The following is a 16596-nucleotide window of genomic DNA, read 5'->3' on the forward strand; positions in this document are numbered from 1 at the left end:
AAGAATTGGTTAGAGGTACGGTCAAAGGTGGAGGCTGCAGTCAATTCGTGGCTTCCTAGGAAACTTTCCTTAAAGGGTAGAGCTGAGGCGTGCGCAACTTACGTCTTTCCTCTCATCCTTTACCGACTGGCCGTACTTCCCCTGCCTGCACAACACCTAAAAGCTCTTGTCGAACTTTTGTCCTTGCTCCTTTGGGACAGAGGAAGATACTGGGTGAGCAGACAGGTCTGTATTCAACGTCCGTGTGAGGGAGGCTTGGGAATGCCGGACTTGAAGTGTCATCGAGATGCTGAGAGGCTGGCCTTCCTGAGCCACTATATGCAGGATGACCAACCGTGGCACCCCGTGGTTACTGCCGCCTTCCCCGACCTCGTTCTCGACCCTTCCATCGAGAGCCGTCGCAGGCCGCGGGGAGAATCTGCCTACATGAAAGAGTGCCGAGCCGCGCTAAAACGACTACCAAGGTCCAGTGACCTTGTGACTGCTACTCGTAGGGAACTCCACAGGGATCTAGTGAAGGGGGCCGCCGACAACCCGCTATGTGCGCGTTTGGGGTGGCAGCAGAGTGAGATCTGCTCCGCGTGGAGCTGGGCGCCAGGTTCGAGTCATCTGAACAATTCGGAGTTCTCTCTGACCTGGCGATTGGCCCAAAATGCACTTCCACTCAACAACATACAATGCAGTTCCGGGTTTTTGGAGTCGCCTGATTGTCCCCGTTGTGGGACAATGCCCGTAGAAACTACGAATCACGCTTTCTTTGATTGCCGCGAACTCCACCAGTACTGGTCGTATGTCAGCGGAGTGACAGCTCGCATCGATCCTGAGCATCCTCGCCCAATTACTCTATCCAATGTTGTGGACAACGTGATGCCACCGTGGGACCGGGAAAGACAAATGGTCTACGTTACGATCCTGGCCGTGGCGAGAATGGTGATTTGGATGTCGCGTCTGCAAGGTTGCCGGGGAGTGTTGTCTTTTTCTGATCAAGATCTGATCGCTTTCTTTAAACACCAACTACGGGTGAAGATCAGATGTGATAGAAGAAGACTGCATCGCGCGGCATTTGACAGAAGATGGCTACATGTGGCAAGTCTGTGTGTACGAAGAGGAGCCAAATTTGAATACGTGTTCCCCGCCTAGGTGTGGAACGCGCAGTTCCGTAAAGTAAAATTAAACAAGTAGCCTCTCAGCTAGCTGAGTGTGTGTTCCATCCCTCCCCGATTAGGAAGCCTCCAAGATCCCCATCCCCTCTTACCTGCAATTTTTGTTTTCACCCCTTCCTCTAAATTTTACCCATCTTGGAGAAAAAGAAATACAAACTAACCTCCATCGCTTACCCACAAAAAATTTCTTTTCTCCATTCACCCCCATCTAGAGGGCATCCCCACCTAGAGACTGACCCGCAGAAGCGAGGTTCCTTTTACAAACCTAGTGGAACTGGCAGTCTATCAACTAGACGGGGTTGGGAGGGTCCTACTAATCACCTTTTGTTTTTTCTTCCCCCGCCCTCGACACAAATGAATTATTGTACCATTTTATTGTTATCTTTTTTGCTTTTACACGTCAATAAAAAATGTTTAAAAAACTGGGAGTTAAGTAGGACGTCCCTCAATATGAAAGGGTGAATGCGGTATTATGGTGAAAGAAGATATTAGCTGGGAGAAACTTTTGACTTTGTTTAGTTCTGGAGTGACAAGGATGACCAACGACCCCCAAAATCCCCCCTTTTGAGTTGGCCATGTGCCTAAGTTTTTTGTTCATCGTTGATTTTGACTGTATTTTTTAACATGAATAAAAGATTTAATATCTCAAAGTGTAGTATCTGTTCTTCATTGCTGCACTTCAGTTTCTTGTTCTCTGTCAGTGGAGGAGAAATCCTTCACGACTGAGACAATTTTTATTTTTGTTCCTTTTCTCCACATTAAAAAACGACCCTGGTGTCTAACTCTGTCCCGTGGGAAGACATTGTAAATAGGAACTAGCACTATAACTATCCTAGGACGAGCATTCTGTTGGTTTACATTAGTTTGGAGTATTTTGGATTATGTAGTAGTTAGTGGGTAGGGGTGTAATGAAATGACAAAAAAAAAATCCAACTTTTTTTTGTAAATTTTTGATTTATGATGAAATAAATTGTATAGTCATCAGAAACAATCTATCGAATCGGATTAATATATTTATTTAAAATAAACACGTTTGAAAATTAATTATAAGTAAAATCTCGTTGTGTCCGAGATGAAGGCTGACGTTATGCTATAAATAGTAACAAGCAGACGGTTTTGCAGTGAAAAAGAAAGCATGGCGTCAGACAGCAACAAATCTTGGTGGATACCGCTAGAATCAAACCCAGAGGTAATTTGAATGTCGATATTGAAATTTCTGAAATTATGAAAAATGTTTGGATGAGTTTTGGAATTCAAATTTAATCTATTTTCTTTCTCTTTTTCGTTTTAGGTTCTGAATAAGGTAAGTAATTTAAAATATATACATGCTAATTTCTTTGTCCCCGTTGTGTCACAATGATTTTTTTTTTTTTTTACCCTGCCTCATAAAGCTGATGCATTTTCGCTTTTCATTTGAATGCTGTTACTAAGCCGGTTGATAATAAAGGTAACTACATGAGACTTCGTTAATAATATGCAATCCAATCAAATTGCTTGTATGTTTTCAGAGTCCCAGATTCCTTTTTCAAAAGCCGTCATTCTATACGATTATTCTGTTTGCGATTACTTTTGAAAATTGCAAAATAAACATATTCGTCCAGATCCAAATTAACAATTTATTCTGTAACTATTTTTGTGGTTTGATTCACCCCCCCCCCGTTAAGTCTTTAAATACACTTTTAAAGAAACTGGTGCTTACATGTTTTTCGTACCGCGCTATTTTTTCGGGTTAAATTTAAGTTTCACGATATCTGAAATTGTTTAGGTGAAGCAGAAGCACAAAAGTTACAAAACGCCTTCCCTTTCCCATGTTAAAAATGGCTTTCGAAATTATTTCAACGCGGTACCAAAAATACATGAATACAATGTTTTTTTTTTTCATCCTAAAATTTAAGTTCATTATCGACAATTTTACGACAGCAGGTAAAGCTCGTTCAGGTCCGCAAAAAAAAAAAAAAAAAAAAAAAAAAAAAAAGTCAAAGAATTGCAACATCCTCAGTTCTGCTATTGAAATTTTTATATTTTCATTGTTATTGCATTCTGAATTGGAACTTAATTTTAAAACTACAACTTGTATCACAGAACCTAACCTCTTTTGAAGAAATTTAGAACGTCAAAAACATTGATCTTTGTAAGTGAAAGTACCCCCCCCCCCTCCAATAGATCTCGTATTAAATTAATTCCATTATCTTAGTTCATTGGAAATATTGTACATTTTTGATGAATTGATTACGCCCTGCGTTTCTTAATGACTGAAAATGTATGAATTTTTGATTCTAGACAAACAAAAGTGGACCCCCCCCCCCACAGTTTTTTTTTTTTTTTTTCGACTTAGCTGGAGAAGTTTATAATTTAAAACTATACTTATGTTACCGTGCTCTGGTCGGACCTGAACGGGAATCCCCTTCCCTTTAATTTTTCCGAGGTTGGGTGTTTATTCCGAAAGCTGTTCTTAACATGGAGAGGTTGGGTGTTTATGCTACGTCGCTAGGTCCTAAAAAAAAAAAAAAAAAAAAAAAAAAAAATATACCAAGTGCAGAATACCGGTTTAAATTATAGAAGGGGTGATTTTCGATCAGATCTAATGAGTTTTGGTAGAAAAAAAAAAAATTAACTGATATCTGCCAAGCCGGGTTGCTGAGCTGAAATCTGAATAGGGGCATGTGAGCAAAGAGCCGTCTCCTACAGGATAACCCGACTCGCTTAGTCGTTAATTTTTTTTTTTTTTTTTAATCTGGATTTTCCCCACATAAAAAAAAAAAGACCTTGTGGCTAACTATGCTTTCGTGGGGAGGCAAGTAACACGAGTTTCCTAGACTGAAACAAACCTGACATTTCTCTGTATAAAAAAAATATTTTGAGAATTAAACTAAATTTCCTCGAAACATGCCCGACATCCATGCAATCCAGAATTTTCCTTGTGGCTGAATTTCCCCCCACATTATGAAGCGCCGAAATGGAACCAACTCGTTTAAGTTTCGTTATCTTTACCCCGTGTTTATAAACTTTTTGCGCGGAGCCCGGAGCCGTCGTCTGCAATATGAAACTCGTTTTGATTTTTTCCAATTTTATTTTATTTATTTATTTATTTATTTTTATTTTTTTTTTAATAAGCGAACAAAACTTTAGGAGCACGAGTTAAGCATAGGAAATGTGTGGGGAAGGAAATGTCTAAATTGAAAGATGGCTTTCAGAAATAAATTCCATTTAAATATAAACGCAGCATTTAATTTGGGAAGAGAATTGCAAATTGTCTACGCCCAATGTAATTTTAAGAATAAATTGAATCAATTCCAAAATAATGGTGAGGCAATTGAATTTACATTTTTTTAGAGTCATATATATAATTTATTTTTTTTTTTTTATTAAAAAAAATTCTTGCCCCCCCCCTAAAAAAAACAAAACAAAAAAACGCTGATATTCATCAGCATCCCAAATTCAAATCATCTCGTACGATTATTCAATCTTATGGTGAAATTTCAAATGGAGTAAAACTGTTCATAAAGATTAAATATGAACTATTTTTCACGTTCACATATTTTTGCCGATTTCAATATTAGGATTAATTCTCAAATGTAGTACGCTGAAAACGTACACAACCAACCATATTGAATTGAACTTCGTTTTCCTTTCTGATTAATGTACAACGTTTATTAGTCATCAATGAATTTGAGTCATTGATGCATAATGCATCAATTGTATAATGTAGGCCATATTTAATACTTTCCGAGAATTTTCTCTTCTGCACTTGAGGATTTCTTGACTTTTTCCTTGTTTCTCGTCTTTGTGACTTTCAGTTCTTTTGTATTATAGCTTATATTTATAAAAAACGCAAATCCGTCAGAATACGTTTTGGTTTTATAAACAAAAACATACATTGTGACTTGGGAAATTTGAACTAAACTATCCGAAAGTCATTTCTGACTTGTATTAAATGATTAGGAAATAAAACGTAAATAAGTTGCTAGAAATTCAAAGCATGGTGGACGTTTAGGAAATTGACCCCCCCACCTAAATTCCCCAATTTACATTTTCATGTTAATCTCATCAATTACAAACTTTCAAATTAAAAACTCGTCTGGATCAGTTTTCAATTATTCAATTTTAAATTGAACATCTTTGTGGCCGTTTTTCACCTGACCGGTGAATGTCGATCTTAAAAAAAAAAATAAAAAAAAAAAAAAAAAAAAAAAAAAAGGGGGGGTAAATTTTTACTTTCTAACTCTGACGACTTTCACAGGTTTTCGAGTATGTTGAAAATGTCTTATTTTAGCGTCGGAAAATGTTTAAAAAGATTTAATTCATTAAAAAAATGGAATACGAAGTTTTTGTATATAAAAAAAATATAAGCTTTTTTTTTTTTTTTTTTTTTTTTTTTACCGGAATATTTGCCGGGAAACTGATCCTCGACTGTCAAAAATAAGATTGTACCTATTTACTATGCCTCCCCACGGGACAGTTAGACACCAGGGTCGTTTTTTAACGTGGAGAAAAGGTACAAAAATAAAAATTGTCTCAGTCGTGAAAGATTTCTCCTCCACCAAAAGAGAACAAGAAATGGAAGTGCAGCAGTCCGAAGGAAGAACAGATACTACACTTTGATCTTGTTTATATATTTTATTGAGAAAGAAAAAATTGAACATAAAAAACGTACAAAAAATTCAATTCAACAAAATTAGGCACAAGGCCCTACAAGAAGTTGGGAGGGGGAGGGTACAGGGTCTTTTTGACTATGTAACAGATGAGACTTTGAAGTCTTACTCTTGACTGGCAACATTTACCAAAATACCTCAATCACTCTGTGGATCCTAATCTAACTAATAACCCCAGCGTTCAATGTAAAATTTAACTATGTACAATTTGTATATTCATTTCTGTATGTTGTGTGTGCATTTTTTTTTTTTTTTTTTTTTTTTTTTGTGTGTGTGTATGTGTGAGAAAATAAAGTTCGATTTCATTAGAAAGAGTTCTTGAATTAATTGGCATAAAATGTTCGTGGAGTGGGAAAAAACTAATGAAAATGTTCATTTCAAAAAAAAAAAAAAAAAAAAAAAAAAGGAAAAAACTACTAATGTGTTGTTAGTAAGACCCCCCTGTACTATTCTATGTGGCTAGATCCCCCACTGTTTTCCGGGGAACCGAAAACAAGCAGAGCATCCCTAATGGGGTTTGGGGAAGTGGCCTTAATGGAGGTGGGAGAAAATAAAGCAACGGATGGAGGGGGTAGGAAGGTGACCTCTGAGTAGGGGGATGACCGGGAGCATCAGAAAATAAAGATGAGGAGCAGGGGGGTTGGGCAGACTCAGAGGTTCTCTAATACCAAAAAATAAAATCAGGAGCAGGATCTCATTTGTACCACCAGTCAAGAGTTACTTTACTGAACTTATAATGCTAACCTAGGCGGGATGGGTTCCGTAGGACCCAGCACCGCCCATGCCATGCCTAAGGAGGGAACACGTATTGAAACTTGGCTCCTCGACGGATGCACAAACTAGTGCTGTGCACCCACCTCTTGTCAAATTCCACTCTAGGCAACCTCTTCCAATCGCATCTGATCTTTACTTTAAGCAAATGTTTAAAGTAAACGATCAGATCCCGATCAGGAACAGATGTCCCTTCGTGGACCAACTTGAGGCGCGCGATCCAAATGGTCATGCGCGCTACTGCTAGGATCGCCAGGAAAACCAAACTTTCCTCCCTGGGGAACGGCGGCTCCATGTTGTACACAAAAGTTCCTACGTCGAGATCGAGCAGACACTCGGCATCGATGCGAGCTGTTACCCCCTCGACGTACCTTAATAGGGGCTGTATCCGGCTGCAACTAAAAAACGCGTGCTCGATTGTTTCGGGCTCGCGTTCGTCACAGCACGGACAGAAGCGGCTGGTATGTTCTTTATACCGGAAAAGTACGTCGAAGAGGGGCAGCGCATTTCGGACCAGTCGCCAAGTCAGGGAGAATTCCGAGTTATTCAGAATCTCCCGTCCCGGCGCCCAACGCCATTGAGAACGGACAACCTCCATCGACCATCCCATCCGCCTACAAAGTGGATCCTTCGCGGTCCCCTCCACTAAATCCCGATACAGTTTCTTCCTTGGCTGATCGAGGACATTGGTCCCCGGCAAAGCTCTAAGAGCGATTCGGCATTCGGGGAAGAACTTGGACTCCCCCTTCGGTCTACGACGACCTTCTACCGAAGGGTTGGGTTTGAGGTTGGGAAACGAGTTCTCAACCACAGGGACCCAAGGAGCGTCTCCTTCAAGCGAACGACCCAGGAAAGCCAATCTCTCGGCGTTTCTATGACACAAGAGACTGGGCTGACCCAGGCCTCCCTCGCTCGGATTTTGAACACAGACCTCTCTGCAGACATAATGCTTACCCTCGTTCCACAAAAGTGAATCGAGGCGCCCTTGTAAGTGGGTTAGTCGTTCTGCAGGGAGAGGAAGTACAGACAAACGGTAAAGGATGAGCGGAAAGACGTATGTAGCACACGCCTCCGCCCGACCCTTCAAGGACAATTTCCTTCCAATCCAAGTCTTTACTGACGATTTGACCTTAGACTGTACTTCCGACCAATTCTTTTCCAGCTGAAGTCCCGGTCCAAACCAGACACCGAGAATGCGGACCGGTCCATCGGTCCAGCTGAAAATACCTGGAAGCGAGTTTACCCCGGTCCAGGCCCCCAACCGCAGGCCAACAGACTTGCTACGGTTGAAGATGGCCCCTGTTACTTCTTCGTATCGAGCGAGCGCCTCGACCACCGCTTGAACGTCCGTGAGGCAAGACACGAACACGGTGACGTCATCGGCGAACGCGGAAACCCTGGCTCGTGTGCCTCCAGGGAGAGCTATTCCGCGCAGGACTGGTGTAGCCGCCTCATCCCTTAACTTGCGAAGGAGGGGTTCCAACGCCAGGACATACAACAGAGGCGACAGCGGACAACCCTGTCGCACCGACCGAGAGACAGCGAATGACTCCGACAGCTTACCGTTGATCTGCACCGCTACCGTCGGCCTGTCATACAGAACAAAGATCCACTTGCGGAAGTCCGGATTAAATCCGGCGGCCTCTAGCACAGATCCTAGGAACCGATGGTCGACCCTATCGAATGCCTTGGACTGATCCAAACTGATCAGCGCGGCTTCGGCGTCGTCTTCTGTCCCCTCTATGATCGAGCGTATCAAGTGCAAATTGTCTTGAATCGATCTCCCCTTCACAGCATAAGTCTGGTCCGGTTCGATCAAGTCAGTGATGACAACCTGCAAGCGATTCGCAAGAATCTTTGCCAAAATCTTTAACTCTGTGTTTAGCAGAGTCAAGGGCCTAAAATCATCAGTTTTCCCTCCCACCATGCCGTTGACCTTTCCTCAGCAATGTGATCACACCCTTGGTCACCTGTCCAGGGATGGAACCCTGGGCAAACCAATGGTTGAACATATCCTTCAGAATAGGGACCAACATGGGCGACAGCCTCAAGTAAAACTCGTAGGGTAGACCATCAAGCCCCGGGGATTTGTTATAGCCGACCTGCTTCAACGCAGTAATGACCTCATGTTCAGTAATAAGACCATCACAGCTAGCCGCCCGAGCCGCCGTGAGGCGGGGCGAGTCAGCCAAATAGCTGCCAAACTCATCAACCCTGAGTCCGGGTAGTTGGGTGAAGCGCACCGATAGATGCTCCCGAAACCCCTCGCAGATCTCCCGAGTCGATACTAAGGGGTGTCCTTCCAGGTTATGTACTTTACGAATGTACCCATCCGAACCGCGCCTTAAAGCAGCCTTACGCTCAACAGCGTCAACATTCACAGCCTCGTTAGAAACTTTCTTTAACCTAGCCCTAACTACTTGACCTTCATACCGCTCGCTAGCCAAGCGGTTGAGATCTTGTTTAGCTAGTGCTAACTCTAGGGGGTCTCCCCCCTCCACCGCCCGGGTCAGCTTATCCTCTAAACGCTTCTTTGCCTTAGCCTTATCTATCGCGAGGCGTTGGCTATACTGGACAGAGAAGCGCCTAATTTTGGCCTTGAGACTAACCCACCACTTACTCCCTGTAACCGCCCCCACTAAAGCCCGCTGAATTAGCTCAGTGACCTTCAACCGGTAGTCCTCCAGCTCCAACAAGGTGCTGTTGAACTTCCAGTATCCGGCCAGTTTAGGCCTAGCACTTAAGCTCAAACGGGCCATAACAAGTTTATGGTCCGAGTGTCCTAGCAAGTGGAACGTGGGGCAAGATAGGAAGTCTACATCGCCTCTTCTAACTAACATCCGATCCAAGTAAGTGCTTGGATGGGAAGGCACTACAGGATGCCACGTCCACATCTCCCGCCCAGGATGATCCAGACGAAATCTGTCGACGAGATCGCACGAGGCCATCAGGTCAGACAGACTGCTGTCACACCACGCCGACCCGCTAGTCCCCCCGACCTTATCTATTTTGGGATCAAGGATTGCATTCCAATCCCCCATTAAAACTAACCGTTCCGGATCCACTAAGAAGCCCTCCAACCGTCGAAAAAAGGTTGCCCTCTCTACAGCAGCATTGGGAGCATAAACAGCAACAATCCGAAAAACACTACAATTAACAGCAACATCAACAACAAGCGCCCGCCCGTCCTCGCCTGCGTGAACAACATTCACCGACGCTGACAGGGTGCGACTCACTAGCAAGGAGATTCCACGACTATAGGTATTGCCATATGCTGAGTAGACATCGTAATCGTTTACCAACACCTGACAATCCCCGTCACAAACAAAGTGGGTCTCCTGGATAGCGGCAATATCTACCTTGAGGGACACCAAGTCTCTCACAACGCGCGAGGCCTTGCTTCGACACCTGATGCCCCTCACATTCAATGTAGCCAAGTTCAAAGACATGATCACCTACCTCAAGCACTGTCACAGACGGGTCTGAAATCCTGGGCAGTGAGGACATGGCAGGCCTGGCCAAGGCTGCCGGTAAGTAAATCCGATGAAGGTGATCCATCCTTGGCCACGCCCCCCACGTCCAGGGGGAAGGTTAGTTTGAGTGCCCTGTATAGCGATGGGTGTACATACATGGGGATTCTACCCTCACATTTAAAGAAAATGTTGGTCAGTGAAGGATGGTCCCTATCCACCAGCTGCTGGCCTGGGATCGCATTCTTCGCTGCCCTAATCATTGCCCACATTCCTCCAGTCCTACCGTCCTTGTTGACCCTAACGAAAGTGGTCAACAAGGGAGCGTCCTTGAATTTAGTGGGGTCTGTTACTAGGTCTCCACCGACTTTTTCAAAGTTTTTTAGTTTATTGTACCGGACCTTCTGTTGTCCTTTAAGGTCCGGAGCCGGTTGGAGAGGGTCTGTTTCACAAATCCTGCTTCCTGGCAGGAAGGGGAGCTTTTTGGTCCGTTCAGTGCGGACTTTGGGAGTGGGGGAGGGGACCTCTTTTTGTTGATGGGGAGGCTGAGCGCTTGGGGAGGGGGTAGCCTGCTCGTTTTCTTCTTTTTGGCTCCTGTCACGGGATGAGGGGCGGGAAGAGTTTCTTGGGGCCTTTATAGGAGAGGGGGAAGGTTGTTCGGGTTGCTGGGGTGTTGGGATCACAGGGGGCTCATCCTGTGTTGTTGTTGCGAGGGAGTCCTTCTCAGTCTCAGTGGGGGTAGGAGGGTTTGCGCGTGTCTTGCGGCTTTTCCTCCTCCTGGCCCTCCTGATCTCTGTTGCGCTCAGGGCCATAGAGACTGTTGTTGTCTCTTCCTCTGCCTCTGACGCGGCCTCCTCCTCAGATTCTGGTAGTTTCCTCTTGTTTGAGGAGGAGGGTGTCTGTGTGTCCATTTTCTCCGTTTCGCTCTTCGGTTGTTCTTGGTCTTGGGTGACTGTCTGCAAGGATGGCTGTTTGCTGATCTTGCCTTTCTTTACGACCGTCACCCAGCCTGTCGGTGCCTCTGGAGGATTTGCGGCCGGCGCGGGAGCAGCGGCTTGATTTGTTGTCACGCTTGTTCCCGCCGCTTTTGTGGGCTTCTTCCCTCCATTCCTCTTCGGACAGTCCTTCGCCATATGCCCTTGTTGTGTGCACAGCCAGCAATGGGGCCTCCTCCCTTCCACTATAAGGGAGAGTGTCCACTCTCCGAACTTGAGTGTGGCTGGGATGGCGTAGAATCCAGCCTTGTCCAGGACCATCTGTACTTTGTAGTCCCCGGTCATGATGTTTCTTAATCCGCGGACCGGGGTGACTTCCTCTACGTCCCCATACTGGCTTAGGATAGCCCCCAGTTGTTTGGCCTCCATATAGCAGGGGACGTTTAGAGCAGAAACATTTGCTCTCCTCTTGTTCATATAGATGGGTTGGAGCTTTATGTTCCTGCTCTGATGGCAGGTCCTGGACAGCCTGACTGCGTCTTCGGAGGTGGGGAGCAGAACATCCCACTGTGCGTAACTCCTTCTACAGATGTAGTTGGCGGGAATGTTCTGTTCCAGCAACACGTTCATCATGGTGTCCTTGTTGACGCCCGTCAGACCCCTTGTCTTGGTGTCTGAAGTTATCAGCGAGAGCACTCTTTTCTCCAGAACTTCCACTTGACCCGGGAGGGGTTGGATGTTGTTCCCCTGGGTATACTCCTTGTAAGTGGAGTCGAAGAGTGCTCTGTAGTCTTCGGGCGTCAACTTCCCTTGCTGCTCTTTGGGGCCCCATGCCGGTCCTCCATCCTGGTGGGTGTCAGCTTGACTCGGGTTGGGGGGCGTAGCTGGTGTTGTGGGGCTCTCCATTGTCATGGGCATTTTTGGTTTCGGAACGGGGCCGTTACCAGGCAAAGTAGGCCATTGTGTTTTTGGCGTTGTTTCGTCCTGGCTTGGTTTGCTCTCCGGGCCGCTCCCCTTTCTTATTTTCTTCCTTTGCTGGGTGGCTGTCCCCTTGGGGGATGGAGGTGTCTCCCCTTCTGGTGCCGTGTTCCCAGCTGGAGCCTTGGTGGGTACTGTCAAGGGTGTCTCTCCTTCCAGCTTGCTTTTGTTACCACTGGCCGGAGAGTCACCCCTTTTCCGTATTTGGTCCTCTTGGGGAGTGTTGGGGGGCCAATCACTGTCTTCCCCGCCGAATAGTGAGCAGATGGAGGCTATTACATCTTCGTCCAGCGCCTCGGTTTGGTCCGCGGTGCTGTTTTCCTCCTTTTCTGTTGGGGAGTCGCCCTTTGGGGGAGCGGGGGATGGGTTCCCCGGTCTTCCTCCCTTGGTTCTGCCGTCCTGGGGTGCAGCTGGTTGGCTGGGTTCTGCACTTTCCCCAGCTAGTGAGTTAACGGCAGCTTTTTCCGCTGGGTTGCCCTCGTGGGGAGCGGTTGCAGGTGCTTTTCGGGGGGTCGCCGCGGGCTGCGGCCCTACGCTCCCGCTTTCTTCCAAGGTCGCCGCGCGCCGGGGCCCTACCTTGTTTCCTGGCGCCGTCTCGCCGGGAGATGCATCAGCTCCCTCACATAGGGAGTCGTTCGCAGTTGAGATGCTGCGCATTTGGGGTGACGTACCCCTCCTGCCTGGCATCGTGGCGGTTGCACTGGCCGCTGGCGCGGACCAAAGTGTAGTGGGGGAAAAGAAAACCCAGGGGAATGGAGGGGGAGGAGGGGGAGGAGCGGACTTTGAAGAAATTAGAGTTTTTGACTTCCCCTCACGGGGATGTCGGGTTAGCAGCTCAGATCCCCCCGCGAGGGGGGAGAGCAGAGAAGAAAGACGCAGTGGGTGCTAGCGGGTCAGAGTGCCGCGTCGCAATTAAGAGAGAGAGGGGATAGGCATCCCTGCCCACAGAGGGGAGCAGAAACGAAGCACCCGCCCTACCCCACGTCACCCTACCCACTAACTTACCCCAACGGAAGCGAGAAAGAGAACCCTGTCTGCTCGATCCACTGGGAGAGCAGCGAAGATAGACAAAGTTTGGGCCTGGCAGGTCAGAGTGCTGCTCAGGCAATTAAGTGTGGAGAAATTAGACCATCCCCTGTCTCTAGAGGGAAGAGACCGGAACGAAGAAAAAATGCATGCAAAAAACAACAAAAGCAGGTCTCAACTACCAGCTAGTGGTGCTGGTCCCGAGATTCCAGTCTCCCAAAAGAGGGGATCGGTTTCCGGGTCCAAGCTCCCACAAATGTGGAGTCGGTCTTTTAGGTCCTGACTCCCCAAAGGAGGGGGTCGGTCCTTGCTAACGAAAGTTAGTATGAAAACACCTTAACCTAGCCCGAAAGCCCGGTGGCGGAAAGTTTAGTAACTGAGAGAACAGATACTACACTTTGATCTTGACCAAAAGGCCATTGTAATCGATGAGATTAATTGTGGAATTTAGGGGTGGGGTGGGCAATTTCCTAAACGTCTACCAAAATGTGTAGAGAAAGAGCTAGTTTAATTTTAAAAACGTTTACTTTCATTTTAAGGTTTTTCATCATTGTAATTTTGTCATGAGCAAAACTAGACGAAATCAGTAACTCTTTGCCATATTTGCTTAGCCTTGACCTTAATCTTTCACAACCCGAGCAACAATGAATAATTCATGACGAAAATCATTCGATTTGATTACAAGCAACACTGCCACAAATAATTAAACTTTCTGATCATACACTTTGTTTTTCTTAAGATGTGATTAAATACCTAATCTCACCAGGTGCTTTATGAAATCCATGCATGAAGATTTAGTCGGTGACCGTAATCCACAAGCAGGATTATTTCTTCTGTTTCCAATTAAGACCTTTTCCACCCATTCATTTGGTCTAATAATTTTTATTCCTTTATAATATACTTACTATTTATGAGTATAAGTAGGGTTGCTGATTGTGCAACACTTGCTTTACTGGATTCTCTCTTACTGGCCCTTTTATGAAGGAAGGGGTGTTCATGCTCTTATGAATGAAATGAACCATCTAAACATAACGTGTAATTTCTTATGTTATTTAATAGTGTTCCTATTTGCTTTCCTCCCGCACAAAGGCAAAGTTAAACATAGGTGAATTTTTCATGTGAGGAGAAAATTCAGCTCCTCAAAAAGTCACTCTTTAAAAAAAAAAAAACCTTGGTCTAGAATCTTTACCAGCGACCTGTGATAGACAGTGTAGCATCAGAACATTTTGCTACTCACCAAAAGGCCAAAACCTATCAGTCTTCTTGTCATAAGAAATCAATAAGGTTATTTTACAATAAATTCCCCTTTCTTATATGAAACTGAAAGTAACATTGGAATGTGGGCTTCTTAAACCGTAGAAACCTGTTTGATTATAATCTTTACATAAAAAACGCTTTCAAAATATCATGCTAAACCTATTTATGGTAAAAATTTACTTCAAAGGTCCAGCTTTAACATCGTCATCATACGTAATTGTATAAAATAAAATAATATTCGAAATCTTTTTCAATTTTACATTATGACATGTTGTTGCCCTAGAGCCTTTCAATGTGTATCAAAGAATATATATATATATATATATATATATATCGAAATTTAGTCTGTTCAGTGTGTTGTGCAGAGTGATATCAAAGTTGAGGGCATGATTATTTTTTAGGGATGAAGGAAATGTGTCGCATGTATATGCGCTGGGCAGGGCAATTAACTAGATTTCCTCTAAATATGGATAACTGCAAAAGTTAAACGTCCGGAGATAATCTGAAGGCCCACATGGGACTGAAAGACCATGTTGAAATGACCAATTTAGCAAAGGCATATTTGTAATTTAAGCAAGGCTAACTAGGGTACTCTATCTTGCAGAAGCAGTCTGTTGAACATTAAATTGATAGATCAAAGTTCTTGATGTAATTAAAACTTATTGATTTTAAAGCAAATAAAAATTAACATGTCCTTAAAAATTAAATGATTCAAATTTAACTCTTAAACAAACTTCATTCATCAGGGCACTGTCAATACAAAAAAAAAACATCAAAGTGAACTTTTATGCAAAGTCCTCAAGTGTTTGTCAAAGGAACATGTGGCAAAAAAAAATGTTCAAAACTGAAATCGACAAACTTGAAACAAGATTTTAATCACTTGGACTGTATGTTAGCAGGCCACCTGGCATTGCCTGGTTGTAAAATATGCTTAAATATTTTGATTAATGCAGATTTCCTATTTATTATATTGAACCCAATATATAGTAATTAAAAGTTAAGACTCGTGCACTACCACTGAGAATTGAATCCAAAATATTTAGCTTACGATTAACTTTTTCCTTTAAAGTTAATACCTGAGCTCTGAAGACGTGTTTGCAAGGCTAAATATAACGTGAACTAATAGCTTATGTTATGCAGGCATATTCGTAATGCTGTCATTCAACCTTCACCTAGCAAATTCCATTTTTAACTTTCACTTTTGCACAGACCCTCCCCCTTGGCTAAAACCCAAATAAATTTTTGCATGGATTTGAATACCCTATATATGAGTTTAGTGTCTGTAGACTAAACACTGACAGGAGTTTGGTAGGTAAATTCTTTTAAACAAATAGATTTGTTTGCTATAACCTTTCATGCAACCCATTAGAAAACCGAAAAAAAACAGGGAATATAAATGTTTAAAAGAATGTGCGCATTAGATCTTTTGCAAATGAATGCAATTTCACGACCCATATATATATATATATATATATATATATATATATATATAAAAAAGGGTTTTAATCTAAATATCGATGCACACAAAAAAAAAACAATTTATAGGAGTATGTATATTAATTACATACACCTTAGTTGTATCTATCCGGTGCTACCTAGGATGGAATAAAGTAATTTAATGTTTTAAAACTTGCACAGAAAAAAATAAATTTACTTTTAAGGGAGAAAACTTTGTTCTTCATTGCAAGTTTGTCTCCTTGAAATTTTCATTTTCATTTTCAAAAACTATTGTAACTGAAAAAAAATATTTCCAATTATCTGAACGAAACTACATAATTTAAGTAAATTGTAGCAAACTATGTTAGTGCCAATAACCTGGTGTAAGAGCAAAACTGAAAAATTGTCTTGTCAGAATCAGTTTAATATGTTGGCTTAGATGCTGTTTAAGTCTAACTTTTAAAATCTCACAAGATAATTTTCTATGTCAGATAAGGCCATACAAAAATGTAGATCTTTATCTCCTTTGTATTTGCAGAATTGTTTGCATGTATACTGTGAGAAAACACTTCTAAAGCCCTTTGTATTCAAATTTTTTGTTTTCCAATAAAACCTAGTCATATTAATTGTGAAGCTTTATCCTAACTTGGCAGCTGTTTAACTGCATGGAATTGTTTATAGAAGAATCGCAATTCTTGTGATTAAATTGCTTGTAAGAATCATCTGACCTGTAGCAAAAATCAATAAGTCTCTCTGCAGACACAATTGTTTAAGCTCGTTTGCCTGACTCTTGTTTAGCTTATGTAACTCTGTCTATTCTAGTTGTGAGAATGCTATTTCAGACTTATGTGAGAACTAGCAGGGAGACCTGACGTTGCTAGGGATTTGAATGAGAATCAACGAATGT

At 43.3% G+C, this 16596-nt stretch overlaps 1 protein-coding gene across 1 annotated transcript in view; it reads left to right on the plus strand.

Annotated features, from left to right (window-relative positions):
* Nucleotides 1-776: 776 nt before the first annotated feature.
* The window catches only part of LOC145253699 (ubiquitin carboxyl-terminal hydrolase isozyme L3-like), a 94728-nt gene continuing 78908 nt past the window's right edge, over nt 777-16596 (plus strand). Inside the window, exon 1 of the mRNA XM_080112958.1 lies at nt 777-2363. The gene's annotated coding sequence lies outside the window, so the exon portion shown is untranslated. The remainder of the gene's footprint in view (nt 2364-16596) is intronic.

The sequence above is a fragment of the Euprymna scolopes genome, chromosome 3 (assembly GCF_053919585.1).
Source record: "Euprymna scolopes isolate OS-2025 chromosome 3, ASM5391958v1, whole genome shotgun sequence".
Taxonomy (NCBI): domain Eukaryota; kingdom Metazoa; phylum Mollusca; class Cephalopoda; order Sepiida; family Sepiolidae; genus Euprymna; species Euprymna scolopes.